Consider the following 6086-nt stretch of genomic DNA (forward strand, 5'->3'; position numbering starts at 1 on the left):
CACATCTAATTATGGACAGTGCAGCTGCATCTGCAGGTGTTCAGCAGCTGAGTGAATTTCACAGACTTACATTGGAAGGAAATAGACCTCATTAAGTGGACTATATCTTATATATATCTCCTTCTTTCACTTTGGCATCATTACCATCATCCATGGGTTGTTATCACACGAGGACAGAATCTCCTGCAATGCCTGCACTGAGAGATGAATGATGACTGACAACACCAAGCAGGCATGGCAGCAATTTATGAAGCTCTGCTCTGTTTTGACACTTGTGGTTAAGATGGTCATTGGGAAACCTCATCTCTAGCTACACTGAAATTGCACATCAGTGTTACTACTGACTTAAAATCCAGCAGACTACTGAGCTCTCCTCTGACAGTGAAAAGATGACATCACCACTGGATATTAGGTACTGCACCATCTTTGGATCCTTTACAGCTTGAGTTGCTGTGAAGTTTTTGAAGAGAGAAACCTTCTAGGTAGTTGAAACCTGTATGATAATCTGTCTTTTCTTTGTTACTTTCTACAAGCCCCATGTCTGTAAGCCATAGGCTGATAGCCACTATGTGCTTGGCACTGCAGTGGTCACACACTGTGAGCTGCACTGTGTTAGGAGTGAGCCAGGAGAAAGATCAGATTTCTCTGGATGCAGTTCAGCTAATGGCTGAATTGCACACAGTGTGATGGTTAGCACCACCTCATGGTACGTTCATGGACCATTACTCAGCAACCCCACATACCACATTTCTCTTGTGGTCTCAATTCACTCTTATTCCCTCACATTTCCCTTTTTGAATTTTATTCTTTCTACCACACCTGTCACCCCAGCCCTGTAGACCACCACCCTCTGGAGCACCCCGAGCCCCTCACTTTCAACTTGTGTTCCCCAAATACAGGCTGGGGTGATGGTGTCTTGTAGCAAGTAAATAGCTTTTGTAGCCTCTGTAGATATTCCCGTTTAGCAACACAGTGGTTGTGCACCACAGCCTGTATTGGTTGGAAACAAGGCACAAATGTGGAACAACTCTTTGTTCAATGGGATAGTCAGAGGCACTGTATTTCTATTAGAGATGATTCATTTCCTTCCTAAGTATACATTGCTACTGCCCTTCAATATAATTCAGGGGTTTTAAAGGATGCTTAAGATGTAATAGACAATTTTAGTCTCTGTTGGTTTTTGTCTGTAGAGCTCTGCTGCAGCCTGTTTAGACAAAGAAAATATTATTTCTGTTCCTGACATGAAGAGAGAAAGGGCATAAAAAACTCCAAGTATTTTAATAAATTGAAGAATATGGCTGAAAATAGAGCTTAGACCAATCCCTAGTACAATTTCCTTAAATATGGACAAGCGACTTGGTAATTGTTTTCAATCTTTTGTCAGAAATTTTTCCATGAAAGTGATTGGAATGATTAATGAAATTTTGTTTGCTGCAATAAAAATGTTAAGTCAGATATTTAAAAACTAATATATGCATGGAATGATACTGCTTTACACCTTTTCTACCTTGCCATTATGCTTTTAAAGTGCGACTTGAACATGAAAGAATTTGCTATTTTTGTTCTTTCTTCTTTTGTTTGTTCTTCACAAGTTGTGTGAAACATACAAGTTCACTAAGTGCTCTTCAAGAGCCTCTCCCATAATGTTTACAGCAAGTCAAATAACAATTGTTACTACCCTCAATTATCCACACAACATGGTTTTTTTTTCTCTCGCTTTCAGCAGTGCAAAGCTCTTTTTTCTATCTTTGAGAGCATCTCTTGACAGGACAAGAATGTCACCCCAGCACCCACTGTCATGAAAGCAATTTACCTGAGAGGTAAATTGGTTTACTTGAGTAACCCAAAGTGCTCAGACCCAGTTTTAGCCATGCAGCTTTCTCTCCTCTGCACGGCCTGTGTGAGTGGCATCACAGGCCCAAGTGCCTGGTCCAGACTGCCATTTGTCTTTGGTGTTTTGGGACAGCAAAATGTCCCCATGTTGCACACAGTGAAAAGACAACCCCCTGCACACAGGATTCATTGAACCTTTGCAAGAAAACCTGCCATCAAATGCAGGAGGGGAGTATTTGCTCTTTATATACCCAGACAGAAATTTTCTTCCATGAATACCATTCTTCTGCCTGGCTTCCCTCTCAAAACAAAGGTCTGCAATATTATCATGTTGTAACTAGCAGAGCCTCAAGCCCCAGTGATTCTCATTTCAGGTGTAAAAAAATGATGAAAAATTGAGGCCCTCATTTTGTGTTTTGTTTGCTCTGGAATTAAAGTCTGTAAAAATGCTGTGATTTTCTCCCTGTTGAACTCTAACACAGAAAATTCAGCTTAATCAGCAGTTGAGCAGCCTGGTGTCACCATGTGAAGTCCAGCTAATTCTTCCTTTCCTTCTTATGACCCATGAATGAAATAAATGTTTTCTGGCATAAATATCTGGTGTCCCCCTGCACAGACAGTCATGAACTGCTCTGCCAGCAAGTGATCTGCCTGGACTGGGTAACTCTGAACACCTACTGGGGCTTTTCCCCCAGGGCAGGCACTGACCTGGGTCTTAGTCCTTTGAGCAGCCCCCAGGCCTCATGTGACAGGGAAAAAGAGCCTCTTTGGGACCCTCATCCTGTTCCAACCTGTCTGAGCTGGCACATGAGCTGGAAAGGTGCTGGCTGGAGGAGAGGAAAGGAGTCTGACAGGCAGAGTGCAACCACACCAGTGTAATTTCCTTTGGAAATCAGGCTTGTCAAAAAGTGTACAGGCCTTCTTTTTCTAGAAGGATTTCTTTCTGCAGCTGCTATAAGCTTAAAGAAAAACTTCATTCCTCTTGGATTCTCTTATTTTACTGTAGGAGCACATATGTGACTTATACTTGTCTTATTACACATTGGCATAAGGCATGGGTTGAAGCGGGAGCTCAGGATACAAGCGTGGAGTTGTGCTGTGCCAGAAGGGCAGCTGTGGAGGTGTCTCTGTGGAGCAATGGACTCGCTCCTCGCGGGTGCAGCAGCCTGTAAGCACCCCAGGTGGGGCTGTGCCCAGGGGCCAGCCAGCCATCCTGCTCATGGAGATGTGACAAGGGCTGCTGCTCCAAGAGACAGCTGAGGGTGGTTGCCACAAATGCCAGGGTAAGGCACACTGCCTGCAAAAGCCACTGCCAGAGGAGCCAGGGAGAAGGGACCTTACTGTTTTTAATTCAAAATTATTTTTATTCATACATATGCAAGAAAAAGACAGAAACTTGCTGTTATTTTATTGACTTTAAGCTGTACAGAATGGGCACAGCACATGCAGCACAAACCCACAGGCCATATAACAAGTAGGAAATTAAGGCTGTGGCACTGAATTAGAGATGCAGAGAGGCAGTGCCACTGCAGATGGAGTGAGCAGTGACCCTTGGTGAGCCCAGAGCCAAAGCTGCCTAAGGAGCTGCTCACATTTCACACTGAGCATGGCTGTCCATCCAGCTCTGCCAAACAGCCTTCAGAGCAATCGGTCCAGGTGGACTCTGCAGAGCTGCTCTCTTTTTTTCCTGCCCACTAGACCCATTCTGTTTCTGTGCCAACCACAGACAAAAAATGGAGTTTCAGCACAAGCTCTTTGGTGAAATGAAGCCAATCACCCCGAGTTCATGGTACACTCTCTCTGCCAAAGTGAAATGCAGTTTGGAAGGGCAGAACTTTATCATAAACAAGCTATTGTTTTCTGTGTTTGAGTACAAGCAGATTAGTGATGAATCAGCTTTTTATGAATGCCCCTCTTCATCCCTTCTCTATCTCTCACCTGAGTCTGGCTTTCAAGACAGATGGTGTAACTTCCTTTGCAACTTCAGTTCCCATTGCTCACTTCTCATCTTGCCACTGGGGAACACTCCCAGCTAGGGCAGCTCATAAATAATTTTTTTCTAACAATTGCTCAGTAACATGTGCAGCCTATAAACAATCCCTCAATGTTGAATAAGGATCTAATTCAAGCTGGTGACCCTTAAGCATGAACAGAATACACTGAATAAAGACAGCTGGGTTATAGGTTCTGCTACTTTTGTAAAACATGCTTTATATTAAAATAAATACATGAAATGTGAACTTAGATATGATCCAAAACAAAACCAATGCAAAGTACAAGTATGAATTGCCAAACACACAAAACTATCAGTCAGCTCCAAAAATGGGTAAGTAAATCAATATGCAATTGTCATTTCAGGTTTAAAATGTATAATGTAATGAAATTAGAGGCATTACAGAAGCTTCTGCTTCAGCCTTACTCTGCTCCAAATTCATTGTTCTGAAATAGTTCAAAGTTTCTTTATCTGAAAGTAAAGACTAGTGTAATCAGCAATATGTTTCTGCAAATGGCATATGCAGTTTCTCAAGACTTGCATCATTAGGGTTGTGTTAAAAAACCTGGATACTGCAGAGTAAGGACTTTTTTTTACAGAATGGAACCCTATTAAAAGACAAACATTTCTTCCCCCCTGAAGGTCATGGGAACTGTTTCTCATAGAGCTTTGCCCAGGAGTTCTAGTTAAATGGCAGCCATTTTATTAAATTGTCTGTTTTCTGTCAAGGAAACTTAGCACATCTTTAACTGTCAGAAAAGGCTACACAAACATGTGCTAGAGCAAAACACAGAATCCATATACATTTGCTAATAACATGCTCTGACTCCACTGATAAAGACAAGTTTATCAAGCCCTGGAGTTACCACTGTCACCATTAGGGAGCCTTGCACTTGACTGGAGCTGAAGATTGCAGGAATAAAGTTATCTCCACCCTCACCTCAAGGTTAAACTGTGGTAAATGACATTGTATTTGTTATTAATGTCTTATTTTGAATTGTTATGGTAGGGAGATAGGGGGTTTCTTTTCTTTTCTTAATTGCAAAAACTGGTCAAGGAAAGAGCCTGGAGTCAGACCTTGTGGGGTCCCTTCCCACATCAGTACAAAGCCACTTCTTCATCCTGGCAAGCCACTCAGCTACTCCATCCTTCCCACACTGAAACTTATACACTCCATCACCACATCTCGGCTCCTTCCTGAGCTCCCCACTGGGATTAGCTTCTCACATGCTTGCTCTCTTTTACTCTCTCTTCCAGTATATACAATTATTTGAATTTTCTAACAACACACACATGTCATGATATATTTAAAAGAGGTAACATCAAAGAAACAGAGTTTATACTGAGGGCAGAAGGTGATGAGGTATTTCCTGGGGAAGTTCATGCTACGGTCTTAGAGATGGAAGATTTTGTTGTTTTGGGGAGATAAATCTTTGGTAACCTCAGTGTTTTATGTAAGTTCATGTAATATGTGATGCTCTTTAACCAGTGCTTAGTATGCAGTATGTGTTATTTGGCTGGGATTTGTATGGCAACAGTGACAGGAGAGCAGAACACAGGCTGTAAATTTATGGTACACAAAAGTTTCTCAAGTTCGCACTTGAAAAGACAGAGTTCTTCAGCACAGACACCATTTGATACACCTGCCCTGAGGCTGAATCCACCTTCAGCAGCTTTTGCTGTCAGGCCAAAGATTGCTTCCCTTTGAGTTTGTGCAATAATTTAGTAATAACTAAGTACCAGTTAAAATGCTAACACAGTACAAATATTGCTGTTACTGAGTTTGAGACACAATTATTAAATTCACAGCTATGGATAGCTGGAATTGGAAGAAGATGTTCTGTGACTTTTGAGAGGCTGAAGAAGTGGCAAAAGAGAAGGCAGGAAAGATAGGAGAGACCCTGGACTTCAGCAAAGGTCTGGAGAGAAAGGAGTCACTTTGTTTGTACAGACTGCCAAGAGCCAGGACCTGACCAAGAGACACAGGATTAATGAACAGGCAGAGAAAGGGTGGTCAGGCTCAAAGCATGGAAATTTTTATGGAGAAAAGAGAGAGGCAGGAGTAAGTAGAACCAAACTGATGCAATACTGAAGCAAAGAGCACTTAGGCATTGTCCTATAAATTGACAGTTTCCAGGTACTTCCTTTATTACAGGATGAAGTCATTTGTGAGGAGGGGCATGCAGAGATGTGCAGCCTGAGGTGGAGTGAGAGCATTCTAGCATCACAGCAGGGAGAGCTTTGTAACCCTGCAAGAAAT

This window comes from Passer domesticus, chromosome 1, assembly GCF_036417665.1.
Source record: "Passer domesticus isolate bPasDom1 chromosome 1, bPasDom1.hap1, whole genome shotgun sequence".
Classification (NCBI taxonomy): Eukaryota; Metazoa; Chordata; class Aves; order Passeriformes; family Passeridae; genus Passer; species Passer domesticus.